Source organism: Delphinapterus leucas, chromosome 10 (assembly GCF_059928025.1).
Source record: "Delphinapterus leucas isolate spDelLeu-1000000601 "Yukka" chromosome 10, BTC_Dleu_Yukka2, whole genome shotgun sequence".
NCBI classification, from domain to species: Eukaryota; Metazoa; Chordata; class Mammalia; order Artiodactyla; family Monodontidae; genus Delphinapterus; species Delphinapterus leucas.
Genome location: NC_143138.1, coordinates 11,520,387 through 11,537,343, shown reverse-complemented (window position 1 = coordinate 11,537,343; position 16,957 = coordinate 11,520,387).

The window sequence follows — 16,957 nt, the reverse complement described above, 5'->3', positions numbered from 1 at the left end:
TTATTATTTAGAAATGAGGAAAGTGACTTGACTCATATGGAAATCTGCAAGTGATGTAGCTGAGATTTAAACCCAAGTCTCTGATACCAAATCCTATTCTTTTCCACAATTTTCTGTTGGTTGGAGTCTCATTAGGAACAAAGTACTATATTTGGCCAGCAATTCCCTGGGTTAAGTTGACATGGTTAGCTTTTATGGGTTGAAAAGTAATGTAATAGATATTTCTTTTACATGGTATGGTATGTTTTAAATAAATATTTTTAGATCTTTTTCATATACTTATTTTCCATTATCTTTAAAGGTAAATATTAATGTGATATTACTTTATAATTTGAACAAAGTTTTAAACTTATAGCATCCCTAAAAACAATTGCAAACATTCTTAATGGAGTGAATTTTTAATCCATTTTGCAACTTGAGAATCTGTGATCGGATAAATAGATAATACTCTGATGGCAGACAGTGGAAATAGAAAACATGCATCTTGAGTACCTAATTCCATGTGAGAAAGTATCCGTTTGGCAGAGTTACAGTAGATTTTCTGTGATTGAGAATCAGTTTGGATAACAGATTTAGCAAGTAGTGAGGGGTTATAGTTGGACTTCTTGAGAAAACTCTACATCTTTACAGTAACATCCTTTTTGGAAATGGATGTCTCTAGGGAATTGACACACATAATCTCACTACTCCCCAAATTACTTTTGAGGGCTAGACATTCCCTTTGTGTCACTTATTACTATCATTATGACAATGACAGTGTTAAGGAGAAATTGAGGCCCTGAACTGAGGTGAGGTGTTTGGGGCCACATAGGTAGAGAAGGCTCCTGGCGCATACTCGGGATGAAGACGTTTAGGACCTGGATGGTAGATGACTTAAGCACTAGAGTCTTAGGAGTGGAAGACAGCCTGGAGGAATGACCCTCAAACTTTATAAGGGTGAGGACCCCTTGTTAATATCAAAGAATTTAATGAGCCTCATGTGATAGTCATTATACTTTTAATTATCTTATTGTTGGAAACTACTTGGCATTGCAAACCACTTGCAACGTCCTTGAAATTACCTCCCTGGCCTACGGAGTAGGAGCCATTGGAGAAGATCAGGGGACCCTGGCTTTTTGGTGTCCCGATAAGTACTAACACTCCAAATATTCTTGTTTTTCATTGCCTTTCTTTGCTTTTCCTACTCTCTTTGCTCTGAGAGTCTGGAATGAAGACCATGAAAGTGAGCTCTCTAAGCAAACCTTCTATTATGTACGTGTGGCTCTTGCTCCAAGAAAACTGCAGTGGGTCCTTCACACCAGATATCATGCTCTTCATTAAAGCTCCTGGTGAGAGACTTTTGAATGATGAATTTGTTCTCTGCGTTAGTGAACTTCGAGGTAATCGTTGGGAAGCTGTATCTTGCCAACTTATCTTTTGAAATAAATCATGCAGAAATATATGTTAGTTTCTAGACCAGGGAACAAATTCTCTCCCTCCCTCTTATCTGTGTTTTCTAAATTTCCCATAATCATGTGTATTGTCTGCATAATGAGCATGAATTCAAAAGTATACCAACTTTGACTTCTCTACTTGGGACTCCATTTTTCTTTTTTTCTTTCTTTCTGCCATTCTTATTCTTCTTTGCTGACGCTAAGAGAAGCAAGCATGCTACTAATTATGATGTTTGTGTAAGACCACAGTGGCCTGGAGAAGCCTTGTGTGCCCTTAGGGTATGGTATGCTTGCATCTAACGGGACGAAACTGTAGAACATGTTTGTGGGTTGGTGGATGTTTTGGAAACTGTCTACCAAACGGATGTGTATTGTGTATAAAAATAATAATTTTCCAGGCAGGGCTTTTTGTTGTTGTTATTGTTATTGTCTGTCAAGCTCAGGAGTGGCCCAGCGTGGGCTCCTCAGCGATAAGAAGAGTTGACAACTGGGACAGAAGAGGGAAAGGCTCACCTCTGATGCGCCGTCTCTGTGGGAGGCTGGGGGTTTGTGCAGCACTAACGTGATCATCACAAGTGAAATTTCACCCACGTGATAGAGATTCTCCACCGAGCTAGGCTGCTTTCTCTCTTTTTGAAGGAGAAATTAAGCTGTTTATTCTTGTGTTGTTTCTTAGCCCTGCCTGACCTGATTTCCATCACCCAGAATATGGAAAATTCATGTCTTAAGTTCTCTGGCTCAGGAGTCACTGTGTCCCGAAAACAACATTATTTCACACGAGTCTTATTTTCTTTGATTTACGGCGCTTTGCTTTCTTTGATTTACAGAGCGCGGAAGGAGATAGAAGGAAAGGCCGCTGAACTTCCGGCAGAGGCCAAGTTCCATCTACTGTGGGCTTTTGCAGGCAGGCCATGGATTTCACTGCTCAGCTGTCCGGTTTCTTTAGGAGAAAGCCTTCTAATCTCAAAAGAGGCTAGAGCCAGAGATTGCTTCCAAGTGTCTGACATTCGTATCTAACCTAAGTCAGAATTGTGATCCATTCACGTTGTCTGACCTGAATGTCTGTAGGTTTCAGTGCTTGAGGGTACAGAGTAAATTCCGCTGCTTGGTTGCCCTTGCTTACCTTCCAGCCGGTACCCTCCGGCCGGTCTCCATCCTCCTGTATCTCTGCTGGTGCCTGCTTTCTGAGCATCACTGCCTCTGGGTTGCTGCCTTGCCGTGGCTGCTAGAGCCATGCTCAGGCCACCTTGGGCTGGTCCTCTTGGACCTCAGCATTCCCTTGCCGCGGCTGTGCTCCTGGGCCACCGTGTCATACCAGCGCCCAGATTCGTGTGAGTTTAAATTTTATATACAACATATGTTGTATTTCTACCCAGCAGTGCTGTGCTAGGGTGTTTATAAATTGCCAAGGTGTGGCATTGAGTGGCTTCCGATAATGGCTCAGAAACGCTGCCCCCGTCTGCCCCTCAGGCCCACTGCTGGTCCAGTTTGTGGGACCCCTGCCTCCTCCCTGCTGTCCCAGGGCTCCTGCTGTTCTATCCGCACTGCTGCTGCTTGCAGACCCCCAACTTTCGTTACTGTGAAAACTCTTCTTAAGGAATGCTGGGAATCTACAAACGTAATTGCAAGGCGCCGGATTGGCGTGGCGGCAGGTGAGAAGGATTTTATCTTCTCGAGTCAGAGACCCCGGCCTTGACTCTGACCTGGCTGGGGGTGGGGCTGTATTTGGGCTGTGAGGTAGGGCTAAGGAGTCACACCTGGAGGATGGAGGACTTTCCCCTGGGCATGCAGCTGGGACACAAAGCTGGGTCTTCGACTCCAGAATTGGAGGAAAATCTTTTTAGAGGGCAATTCACCCCAAGGAGTCTTCCATTTTATTTTTTTACGTAAAGCAGCGTTACCTTGGGCTAAGGTTCTTTGGTTTCTGAAAATGCTTCATAGCCCACTTTGGTCACAGTGAAATGTGGCCAAGAACTACGTGGGGAGCCTGACATCATTTCTGCTTGTTGTGTGGAAGAGGACTGACACAGACACTCAGCGGAAAATAGAATCAAATGGGACTTCCTTGGCAGTCCAGTGTTTAGGACTCCAAGCTTCCAGTGCAGGGGGCACAGGTTTCAATCCCTAGCTGGGGAACTAAGCTCCTGCATGCTGTGCGGCCAAAGAAAAGAAGAAAAAGAAAAGAAAATAGAATAAAGTAAATCTGTTTCCTTCCTGGACCACATTGGATCACCTCGCACACATTCTGAGCTGCGGATACTTTGCTCTGGAGTCATAACACACTTTTAAAAGTGTAAGGATGCCAAATCCCAGGAGTGTAAGTAATTTGTTCTGCTCTTATTAGTGGTAGGGCAGAATTATTACTACAGCTGAAACTGTCCATTTACTTAAACCAAAACCTACAACAAAGTATTAGAAATACTGTAAAAGTCGTATGACAGTTACCTACAGCTGTTTTTTTTTCAGTCTTCAGCATCCCTATATGAAAACTTCCCGGCTGGCAATGTTACCTGCAGTAAGACATAGACGATTTTCTTTCAGACTCTGGTGGCAAACACAGAAATCATGGGCCAAAATGGTGGGATCAAGGCCGGTGGGTTACTCACGAGACAGTGGCTACGTCATCCCCACACAGAAAAAAAAATTCAGACCTCAGTACATGTGTCTATCTGACACATTATTTGTGCTTTAAAAAAATGATACGACCACTTAAGAACTTTTTCAGATTTTGGAAGTTTCTAGGTGCAGCCCTCAGCAGGGAGTCCTCCCCAGCCATGGACAGGAATCTGCTTAGGTGGCGAGCTCCACAAGTGGAAGTGGCCTTTCTCTGCTGCGGCCCCCCTCCCCCCAAGTGTTGGGAGGATTAGTGGAATTAGAGCCTGTGCTTGTACAGCACTTTGACATTCTTAGATGGAAAGTGCTAGATGAGCGTAAAATTTTATAACTGTAATGGAATCCAAGCAAATAGCATTGTAATAAATGGGTCTTGCTGCTGATACTGCATTTAAGAATCCCTTCTTTATTATCTCATTTACTATATGTGATGAACTGAGGTGATTAATAACAATGATAATAATTACTCCTACAGCATTTTATGCTTTCAAAGGGCTTTGCAATTGGTTCATTATGTAATCTTTAATCTCAGCAGTGGCTCCTGTGCTATGTCAATATCGTTTGTTTGTTTGTTTAAACGTTTTCATAGAAAGGGAGACATCGAAGGAACGGGGTGGGGTGAGGGAGCTGGAGTTTTCAAGTTCTTATATCACGGCCACGTGGGGCTGCTGGATTTCAATGTGGAAAGTGAAGATGGATAATGAGCTGGAAAGGAGGATGAGGTGGGAGGGAGGAGAAGAAAGACCGGGTAACAGTGGTTACCGATCGGGGCTGGGGGGCAGATAGCTGTGCTTGGGGCGTGAGGAACCAAAGCAGGGGTGTTTGGGAAGCTAACCCAAAGGACAGCTTGATCCGGAGTTTGGGGGTTGAGGTTTCCACCCCAAGGGCTCCTCTGTCAAGGGCCTGAGTGCGCCGGTGGAATTTCCGTGGTAGCCTGTGTTCACTCAGCTGGTCCTAACACCTGGTCAAGGTTGATATGGGGGAGGAGGGCTTTATGTGGCAGCTAATTGGGTGCAATAAGGAACGGACCCCCAAACCGAAGTGTCAGCAACTGTGCATCGCTGAATCAGCTGCCTGGAATGGCCACTTGGGGATCGGCCCGCGGTAAGCGAGCACTGTAGGTATTTGCGAGACGAGCAGTGTGTCAATTACTCCGCGGATGGCCAGATTTATGTGCTTTTTGGCAGTGCCGCTGAGCTATGAATCATGTCTCATGAACAGGCCCCGTGTAAACCATAAGCAAATGGCACATCTCGTGGACCATCCTGGCAATACGATGTCACTTTTCCCCCTGTATCTTCTGCCGACGTCTAAGGGACTGACAATGAGGATGGATACGCAGAGGCATGGAGCAATAATGAAGTACCGTCTACCTTTGTTTTCCCCTTTCCTTTTTTTCAAAACTAAAGGCCAAGCTATGTTTTCTGAGCCGAGGAGACCAGATTCTTAGCCTCTGGAAATGGCATATTTCACGTAAAAATGCACCCATTACACCATTGTCTTTTCATGGCAACGTGAGGGTTTCATGGCTTTTCTTTATTTTTATTACATTGCAGTTTAGATCGGCCATACATGTAGATTTCTTATTACTTGCTAAGCTACATATCTCAATACATCTAATGTCATAATTAAATGTCATCAGGCTAATGTGTATGAGTGTTTTGAGCTTTATCGCTAATTGCTGTGTTAGCATGAATTAGACAGTGAAGTAATTAGAAGCCCCAATGTATCTGTGTCATATGGTGCGGTTTCTGGGATGGGCTGTGTGTGTGTGTGTGCACGTGACTGGGAGGGTGCTCGAGTGAACCGTTCTCCCCTCTTCCCCCCCATTTCTGATCCCCTCAAAGCGCTCGCTGGTCGCTCCCATCAGTGCAGAAGTCCCTGAAACCAGAATGGAAGCCATTGTCTGCAGGAGGGATTCCACGTTTCCTGAAATAAGCAATTTTCTGTAATCAGTCACCAGGGAAAGCTTCACTCTGAGAAGCAGAATTAATAGAAGACAGGTTTTAGGGTTTAAAGAAAGCATGTTTATCTTCAGGACAGATGAGCTGGGACTGGGGTGTGTGTGTGTGTGTGTGTGTGTGTGTGTGTGTGTGTGTGTGTGTGTGTGTGTGTGTGTGTGTGTGTGTGTGTGTGTGTGTGTGTGTGTGTGTGTGTGTGTGTTGTGAGAGGAATTGGGTTTGTATAAAGGAGAAAATAGGAAGACATTTGTTTGCAGCTTGAGATCTTTTCGAATCTTCCTACATTCATCAAATCCTTAAGGACCCATCCTGCTGACATGTGGCAGTTGAACTTTCCTTCTGCCTCTTCCCCTCTGCCCCCCATTCCTCCTTGGTTTTGTACTAAACAGGAGTCAGAGGAAAGGCCTATGAAAATCACGTTCTGGCTTCCGGCTACCCTGGCTCTACCTAGGGAAGCTAAGGACGCAAGGCCAGGCCTTCGTCACTAAGGTCCAGGGTCCAGGAGAGTCCCTTCACCCACCTGGCCTCCTCCAGGCCAGGGCTCCTCTGCAGCACCTCTCTGCCCCTGGACCTCTTTTCTCCCACTGTGGAGCTGAGCAGGACAGAGTCACAGCCTCAGGGGAAAGTCTATCCTCAGATAACCTTTATCTGCCAGAGAGGCCGTTACCACCTGCTTGATTCTCAGGCAATTTTAATTCACTTATGCTGGGTGATAGGGAATCTGAGAGAGAGAGGGTCCTTCACTCTGCTGAGTTCCCCATAGGCTGTTCCCACAGCCCTAAGATACACAGTGCTCTTGGCCTGTACCTGTTTTGTTCATCCAGATATTGTTTTATATGATGGATTTTTGCGTCTGCCCCGCTAATGTCTGAGCAGCTTTTCGCTGTGGTTTCAGCTCTTGTCCTAGAAGGACTGGCGTAGCCCACGGAGCTGTTCCCCTCCCAGGGCAGGAACAGGAGAAGGAGAAAGCCTGGCAGCTCTGACAAGCCTTGTCAGATCCACATTCCCAGAGGGGCCTCCTGCCCATCAGGAGGCTGATTGCTCACAGGGGAGCCTCCTGGATTCCAACAGAGACAAGATCAAGGCCTAGTGCACCGCCAGAACACCGGGCCTCCCTTCCCTTGACCAACACATTTTGACAGAATGGCTTGTCAACAAATAGGCCTGGGGTAGGGAAGATAAAGAGTTGTCATTTAGAAATAAACGCTGTGGGGCTTCCCTGGTGGCGCAGTGGTTGAGAGTCCGCCTGCCGATGCAGGGAACACGGGTTCGTGCCCCGGTCCGGGAAGATCCCACATGCCGCGGAGCGGTTGGGTCCGTGAGCCATGGCCGCTGAGCCTGCGCGTCCGGAGCCTGTGCTCCGCAACGGGAGAGGCCACAACAGTGAGAGGCCTGTGTACCACAAAAAAAAAAAAAATAAACACCGTGATTTCTCTTCACAATTTGTAGCCTCTTTTTCAACTCTTTTCCTCCGCCTCTCCCTCTTCCCCACGCTTTTGCACACAAGCAGAAAATGTGCATACGGGTCTCATGCTGGGCGCTTGTGCCCTGGAGTTTACTCCTGCTGGGGGCTTCTTGCTCCTTACCTTCCTAAACAGCTCTTGCCCTGCTTAAAAAAAAAAATCTCAACGCAGTGTGAAAGCATGTCAGAGGCAAATTGAAACACCCATCGCATGTATCTCTAAAATGGGCAAGAGATATCTTCAATTCCTCCCTCTTTGCTTGGCAGGCCGTGTTCACCATTCCTTGAGTGTTTGGCAATTTTTAATTTAAATCATTTATGTTTAATACATTTCCATGAACTCTTGTTCACTTGGCTACTCATCTCTCAGGTCTCATACCCTGCCCCCAGTACACTCTTGTATTATTCTGTATCCTCCCCCAACTCTCACCCCCAACCCCATCAGAGTACTCACCACCTCGAGCTGCTCTTGGCTGTTTGCTTGTTTCTATGCCCCATAAAACTTCACACTTCACGGGGGCAGAGACTATGTCTATCTTGTTCATTGTTGGATGCCATTCACTAGCATTGGGCTTGGCACACAAGTGATGCTCCATAAATATTTGTTGAACGGATGCATGAATGAATGTGTGCTTTGCTATGCATAAGACACTGTGCCAAGTTGCTGCAGAACTGACCCTGATTTCAAAAAATTATTATGTGGTAGGACAAACGAGACCCAAGTGCACAAATCCTGATAATAAATTGTGGAGTAAGAGAACTGCCACAAGAGAGAGTAAAACAATCTTCTATAGTGGTGGAAAGGCAAGCGGGGACAAGGAAAATTTGTTTGGAGGACGCAGAGATTAGGTTGGGCTTTGAAGGATGGTTGCAGTCTTGACAGACCTAAATGGGGCAGAATGGAGGCTTGGGGGAGAAGTCGGATGTGATGGGAATTTGTCATTTGGGACCACCCAGATCCATTCACACTATTTTTTCTTTTTTTTGGCTGTACCACACGGCATGCAGGATCTTAGTTCCTCGACCAGGGATTGAACCCGTGACCCCTGCAGTGGAAGCACAGAGTCTTAACAACTGGACTGCCAGGGAAATCCCCACCCTACATTTTGATAATAGCTCTTGGCTTTCTTTTGGATGTCCAGCCCTGATGCCTTTCACTGGTCCAGCTGGGCTGATGCCTTGGAGGTGGCAGGGGAGCAGGCCTGGCCAGTGGGGCTCAAGACTAAAGATGAAAGAAGAGTGAACAGACACTTCAGAAAAGAAGAGACAGCAATAGCAAATAAGGAGATGAAAATATGCTTGACATTGTTAGTCATCAGGGAAATGGAAATTAAAGCCAGTGAGGTACCACCATGCATATACCATAATGTAAACAATTAAAAGTAATACCAAATGCTGGAGAGTATGGGGGACAACCGGAACTTTCATACTTTCATACCTTGCTGATGGGAGAACAAAATGGTACAATCAGTTTGGAAAACTATTTTCATATATAGAACCCAGCAATTCTTCTCTTCCTCTTTTAGAGATTTACTCAAAAGAAATAAAAGCATAAATCTACAAGAATGTTCATTGCAGCTTTATTCCTAATAGCAAAAAATCAGAAACAAGCCAAATGTCAACCAACAGGGAAATGGGTAAACAAAATGTGTTATATCCATTCGTTGGAATACTACTCAGCGAGTAAAAAGGAATCCAACAACTTGGGTGCATGTGAAAAACATTATTTTGAGTGAAAGAAGCCACATACAAGAGATTACACACTTGATCTCATTTATATGAAGTTCAAGAACAGACAAAACTAATTTAAGGAGATAGAAATCAGAACAGTGGTTGCTATTGGGCAGAGAGGTAGATTAATAAGAAAGGGGCACAGAGGACTCTTTTTGGATATTGGTATATATATTTGTCAAAACTCATTGATTGTACATTTAAAATCTGTGCACTTTATTGTAGGTAAATAACACTGCAATTTTTAAAAAGCCAGAACATTTAGCAAAAGTTAAAAGAAGAAAAATATTTTAATAGTTCTACCACCCAAAGAAAATCACTATTGATGTTTGGTATAGTTCTTCCTAATATATATATACATATATATATTTTTTTTTCCTCCTAATATATTTTAATCTTTTTTTTTTTTTTCGGCCGTGCTGCATGCCTTGTGGGATTTTTCTTCCCCAGTCAGGGATTGAACCTGGGCCCTCGGCAGTGAGAGCCCAGAGTCCTAACCACTGGACCACCAGGAAATTCCCCCCTTCTAATATATATATATATATATATATTTTTTTTTAATAGATTTATTTATTTTTTAAACTTTATTTATTTATTTATTTATTGTTTTTGGCTGCGTTGGGTCTTCATTGCTGTGTGTGGGCTTTCTCTAGTTGCGGCGAGTGGGAGCTACTCTTCGTTGCGGTGCATGGGCTTCTCATTGCAGTGGCTTCTCTTGTTGCAGAGCACAGGCTCTAGGCACGCGGGCTTCATTAGTTGTGGTACGTGGGCTCAGTGGTTGTGGCGCATGGGCTTAGTTGCTCCGTGGCAGGTGGGATCTTCCTGGACCAGGGCTCGAACCCGTGGCCCCTGAGTTGGCAGGCAAATTGTTAACCACTGCGCCACCAGGGAAGTCCTAAATAGATTTTATTTATTTATTTATTTATTGCTTTTGGCTGCGTTGGGTCTTCATTGCTGTGCGCGGGCTTTCTCTAGTTGTGGCTCGCGGGAGCTACTCTTTGTAGCGGTGTGCAGGCTTCTCATTGCCGTGGCTTCTCTTGTTGCAGAGCACAGGCTCTAGGCGTGCAGGCTTCAGTAGTTATGGCGCACAGGCTTCAATATTTGTGGCATGCGGTCTCAGTAGTTGTGGCTCACGGGCTCTAGAACACAGGCTCAGTAGTTGTGGTGGTTAGTTGCTCTGTGGCATGTGAGATCTTCCTGGACCAGGGCTCGAACCCATGTCCCCTGCATTGGCAGGAGGATTCTTAACCACTGCACTACCAGGGAAGCCCCCACTTCTAATATTTTTAATTTACATGTGCTTATTTTAAAAATAGAGTTGTAACCAGATTTATATTTAACATTTGGTCCCCTTTTCAGTTAATGTTATATTGTAGGCATTTCTCACGTTATAATATGGATTTCAAAAAACACCACGAACGGCTGGACCGAGGTTCACTGTGTCCCCATTTCTTGCCAGCAGCAGTGTTCTAACTAAGTGATGTTCAGGTTTCTAGCTTGAGCCACTGAATTTGCCTCATGACAAATTCTCAGAGAGAGACTAGATCAAGAGAATGAGCGTCTTTGTGTTCTTTTTTTTTTTTTTTTTTGCGGTACGCGGGCCTCTCACTGATGTGGCCTCTCCCGTTGCGGAGCACAGGCTCCGGACGCGCAGGCTCAGCGGCCATGGCTCACGGACCCAGCCGCTCCGCGGCATGTGGGATCCTCCCGGACCGGGGCACGAACCCGTGTCCCCTGCATCGGCAGGCGGACTCTCAACCACTGCGCCACCAGGGAAGCCCCGTCTTTGTGTTTTTTGACACATATGTCGTTTAAACATTAGTTTTAGTGTCTTAGGAAGATTCAAGCACATATGTACAGAGCTAAAACAGCGCACGTCAGTCCGTTTTGCAGTGTTTCAGTGGGTATTCTGTATTACCCATAACCCAAATTCACTTCTGATCTCTGCTTTGCTTTGTTGTCTATACTGGAGTCATAGGGACACATGTCCAACCTGAAGTGAATTATTCCCTGGCATGTGTGGGGAGAGTTCAAATACTGTCGATCTCATTTGAATTTGTGGAATTAAAAAATATATATGTCAAGGCTGTTAGACTAGCGTTCCTGAGTCCCCATTGCCTAAGGGCTGGAGGCTTAGTAGCTCAATGTGTAGCTTGACTCCTCTCTCACTGAAATGTCTTACCTCTGCTTCTGGTCCCATTCCTGGAAATGCTTGTGACCTTGGCTGGACCCTTTCTTGTCTAGGATCCTTTGGCTGCATGACTTGCGGCATCACGGGACTCCTCACGCCATAGCATCTGTGGAGAAGACTCTGGCCAAGGCCAGAAAGGGGAGGAGCCCACCGACCTGTTATTCAGTGTCAAACATGACCCAGAGGTTTCCTCATTTAATTGACACAACTGCCCTCTGAGATGGATGTTGTTTCTATTTTACCCAAGAGGAAACTGAGGTCCAGAGAGTTAGGTAAGCTGCTTGCTGTAGAAATGGTTGTTCACGGAAGTGGTGTTTACGGTTTGAAGATAAAATAGCAAGTCATATCTTGCTCTCATTCCCCACTGTAGCAGCCCTTCCCTGGAAAGGCCCGAGGCTCTGTGTGGAAGGAGATAAGATGCCGCAGCTTCCAGGAGACCTGCATTAGCCAGAGCAATGTCAGGCACACTGTGTCCGGTGGGTATTTGAGAACAAAATATGTGTGGGGCAGGCTGAGACGTAGGTCGAATCAACACCAATCACTCATGGTGGCACCTTTCAGTCAAACTGTGGTTCCATTAAGATGGCCGGTTTCCCACTAAGTTACTTAAAGACGAAGAGAAAACAGCTGACTCTGTGTTTTCCCCTTGAGCTGCCCCTTCACCATGAATGGATGTTTTCAGCAGGAAATTAGGATGACGGAGGATGTTGGAAAGTGTCAGGTCCAACTCAGAGAGGGAATGGACACACAGTGAGTTTGGTGACATTCCAGGTCTAGATTTTGGACTCTTTCTCTATCCCGTATTTTTCCCAGAAGAGGATTGAGTATCAGTGACCTCTTTGGACACCTTAGGTTTCGGGGGAGTGTTTCAGATTCCTCTATCAAATGATTTTTCTGCCTGATGTGTGGCTCCTCACGTAAGACATGCAGAGCTTCCTAACCTTTCTCATTTGGAGGGACTCAATCAGAAAGGGAACCATCGGTAAAGGCTGCTCTTGGCTGGAGGTGACACATCCTGGGACTCTGGCACTGTGGCTCCGCCTGGTTACCCTGAGGTCTGAGGGTATCACCGTCCCCACTGTGACCCAGGCTTTCAACACACTGATTGGGAAACTGGCTAAAGTACCAGCAGAAGCATTGCAAGTACGACCTTAGCCTTAGGGTAAATGGTTTTTGGTATAAATTCCAAGGGTAAACAGAAGTTAAAGGATATGTCTTTATAATCTCTCTGTCACTCTCATTGTCTCACACACTCTCTCTCTTTCTCATACATTAAATTAAATTTCTCATACATTAAAAAACAAGTTTGAACAAATATCTTAGATTTATAATCTTATCTTTATATTGATGGGAATACTGTCAAGTGCGGGGGAAGGGAGAGGGACAGAGACACAACCAGAAAGAGGAAGACAGATGGAGGAAGAAATTGCATTTCACCAGTAATATTCAGAATCACTCATCCATGGGTCATAAACCGTTGAAAAACTTCCTTGGAATTGTCTAGCCTTAAATAATGCTCTGGGTACTATTAACACAAATCTAGTAACTAAGCTGATTACGAAAATAGATAACAACATGAAACAATGTATAAAGAAGGAATTTTGGTGTCAGTGAGATCTGGATATGAATCTCGGCTATGCCACTTATTAGTTCTGCGACCGTGGGACGCTGTTGAAACTTTCTGTAAAATGGGGATAATAATACCAACCTTATGAGGCTATTCTGTTAATGGAGTGAGCTAAGACATGTGAACGCCTTCAGGGCATACATTTAACTGGATGCTTAACTCACATTAATTCTCTGCCTGGTAGCTTTATCCTAATACGGTCTCATGCTGTGGCACCTGTCTCACAGTGACACTTACAGTTTCTCTTGGCACTTCGGTAATTGCCACTAGTCTTTAAAGTGGTGTCCGGAGTAGATTCATCTCACCATGAATTTTATGGTTCAATGAAGTCTAACTTGACAATGTGAGAGGGTAGCAGGTGAAGGTGTCCTATTTGTAAATGTAGGCAAAATACGTTGCTCTCATGAATGCATCTGTTCCTTTAGTATATTCATTCCCTGAATGAAAAGTGCTCTCCATGAAATATTGAATCTCATGACCATCCCATGAAGTAGGTAACGTTTGTCCCACGTTACAGACAGAGAATCTGAGGCTGGGAGATTAAGTGAAGTGTCTTGGGTGACTCTGCTAGTTAAGTGGCAGAGCTCAGATTCCAAGTAGGTTCCTCCTGACTCCAAAACCTCCCCATTGTCCGGGTTTATGGACACAGCGTATGAACACAACAAAATAACATCCATGATCCCAGTGACATTGCTTGGGAGTCAGATGTTGTCTTCCCTTCCACATGCTCTTTGGGTACAAGGTTTGCCTGAAAGCTGAGTACTCAATCCACCTCTCTGATCTAAGTTAAAATGGAGCCTTGGAGCAAAACGGAAGAACTCTCCCGTTGCGGAGCACAGGCTCCGGACGCGCAGGCTCAGCGCCCGTGGCTTACGGGCCCAGCCACTCCGTGGCATGTGGGATCTTCCCGGACCGGGGCGTGAACCCGTGCCCCTGCATCGGCAGGCGGACTCTCAACCACTGCGCCACCAGGAAAGCCCCACATTTTAATTTTTAAAAAAAATTTTTGTTTTGTTTTGTAGGTTATTTTACCACTTATTAGCAGGAAGGAACGGGACAATACGGATGCCAGAATCTTCTTACAAGGTTCTTACTTCTTGATCCATAGCTGGTTTTCTGACTCCATTTCAGAAAATCTTCCTGGTTGTCTCTTTTACTCCTCAGGGGCGAGGCTGTACCCAGGTCACACACCTCTTCCCCACCTGCTCAGGAATCATCCTCTTGGCTCACAAGAGATAGCCCTTCCTTGGCATCTCTGAGGACCTAAAGGCTGGAATTCCTACCTGCCCAGGAATCATTCCTCTGGACATTTCCTAGGAATTATCTCTTTTGTAAGCCATGGGAGTGTACAGTAATATTTGAGAAAAATTCTATTTCAAACGAATTAAACATTTAAAAAGATTTGGCTTTAAAGGGGTAGGTCTTGGATATCTGAAAAGTTTACTTATGTCAACCACCTAAAGCACCTCATTCCCAAGTAAGGGGAGTTCATTCATGAGAATGGGAAACAACCCAAGCTTTGTCTTCCAGGGAGGTCTCTGGAACCCTAGAGACCAGAGTGTGAAACCCCATTATAGGCCAAGACATATGAGGCGTGTTCCTTAACCGCTCCATTGCCCCATCTTCAAAATGGGATGAAAATATGGACCTCACAGAGGTTCTGCAAGGATTAAATGAGATGGTGTATGTTGCAATCTTATGGCGTCAGGCCCCGGCAGCTGCTCAAAAAACAGTCTCCATAATCAGAGCAAGTAATGCAGAGGGCGAGACTGGCCGTTCTGTCCTCCAGGAAACGCTTGGGTCTAAGTGTCTGAAATGGTAATCGTTCGTTACTCGGCTGTGTGAGTTTTAAATTTGCTCTGTAGAAAGGACACGAGGAGTTCAACAGGAATACCGTTTTTAGCTGTTTTGGAGTTTTCCCTCTGTTTAACATCAAAGTGGTCTGCAGTCCACTTTGCCAGTTTATACATATTCTTGTACTCAGAGAAAGCCTGGAGGACCTGAGCTGCTCACCTGATTAGCTGTGACTCCCTTGCAGGCTGGCTTAGGAGACCAAATGAACTCTACCCGTTCAAGGTTTTAATGATAAGGGAGTGGAGGTGGGGTGAGGAGAAGCTCCTTCCCTTTTGGAAGGAGACTTTGTGGAGGCCCCGCTAGTAAATCATTTGTTCCCTCCGAATGCACTCTCGTTCACATAGGCACAGACTCAGATGGTTCGTTCCCACTTTAAATTTCTCATCAAGTGCAAATAGCTCCCAGCCGGGAGGCTGAGCTGCTTTCCAGCCCCTCTTTGTGAAGAGGCTCAGCTTGTGAGCAGCCCTGGGGACTCACGTGTGGGTGGACAGAGCCCGGGCTGCACAGGAAACAAAGTCAAAGGCTCACTTTGTCCCCTCCCCACCCCACAGCAATGCCCCCCCCCGCCCCCCCGACCATCCCATTCCCTCCTGCTCTCTTTCCCGCTCCGCTCTGAATTTCAGGACAGGAGAAAACCAGCAACAGCAAGGGTTTAGCAGTTGGACCTGCTCGCCCAATCCTTGAGAATCACCCTGAAGCCTGTTATGCAGGAAAAAAGCAACAGCAGGAAGGAACTTGGCTGGAGAGCTGGGCATTGCCCTCACCTGCCCGAATCTAATTCTCCTGCTTCTCCTCCTGCCTGGCTGGGGAGAGCCGGGGGTGCCACATGGCCGCCTCCAGTTGGGCTCCCCTGGGCCTGCCTCCCTGCCCCTCCGTCCAGCCCGGTCCAGCCCAGTCCAGCGTGCTCCGTGGGCTGAAGTCATTTGGAGTGCGCCGTACGGGTGTGCAGCCGGGATAACGGTGATGAATGCACGTGTCTGGTGGGGCCTTCAGGGTAATTCGAGTTGCTTGATATCTAGAGTGATCGCCCCTCCTTCCTGCCTGCTCCCTTTCAGCGTTTACCTTTGTTGGTGTTTTAAGGTGATGAATGACACTTGTTTCTGGTGTTTGTTTCCGCCCAAGTTTTAATTAAATTTTGCATGAGGCTTCTGTAATTATGGATCTGGGTCTCTCTCCCTCATCTTTCCTCTCCAAAGTTACTCAGCATTCAGAACTTTTCCCCAGGTTTCCTTTCTCTCCCCCTCACCATCTAACCCCCGTGCTGATGGGCCCCCTCCCTGCAGCCAGTACCTTTGGGTTCTGTGCTCTGTGATGCCAAAAGCCACATCCTGCTCTGATGGCTTCCATTAGGTTGGAGGAGGGAACAGGCTCCCAGAAAGGGGAGCTCGCTCGCTGGAGGAGATCCAGGCTTTGCCTTAGGTAATGAGGCATCTGCAGACTCACCCCCTAAGCAGATGATACCGGGCCCGCCAAGAGGGTTCTGTCTCTGTCACGAGTGAGGTGAAGCTGTGTTTCCTTGTTCTTTTCCTTTTTTCTTTCTAAGAGCTGTGTGGAGGGAGAAGCAGCCTCTGTATGTTCCACCTGAGAGAATGCCCACACAGCTGAGACAGCAAGAGCGATGGAGTAATGGTCTAGGAAATAGACAAAGTGAACCAACCCAGGGCTGCTCTCTGCCTGCAAAGTGGAGATAAAATGAGAGCAAGTATGTCTGGTTCGACTCATGGTGGGTCCACAGTTCAGGCTAAGACGTAAACTGAATGTGCTTCTGAGGTTGCAAAAGTTGGCTATGTTTCTTCAGTTATTATCCACCTGCTTTTGTTTTGGTTTGCCTAACTCACTCTTAGAAAACTCATAAGGAAGATATTCCAAACTGGAAGAGCAGAAAAAGATCTTATTCTTAAGAAACCGTTAAAAGAAATTTTAGGCCAGAGCGGTTAAGGGGATGACCTAGTAACACCTTTATGGTTTCAACATGGACGACTTATTAAGACCGTGCTCGGGACTTCTCTGGCGGTCCAGTGGTTAAGACTCCGCATTTCCACTGCAGGGGGCACGGGTTCAATCCCTGGTCGGGGAACTAAGATC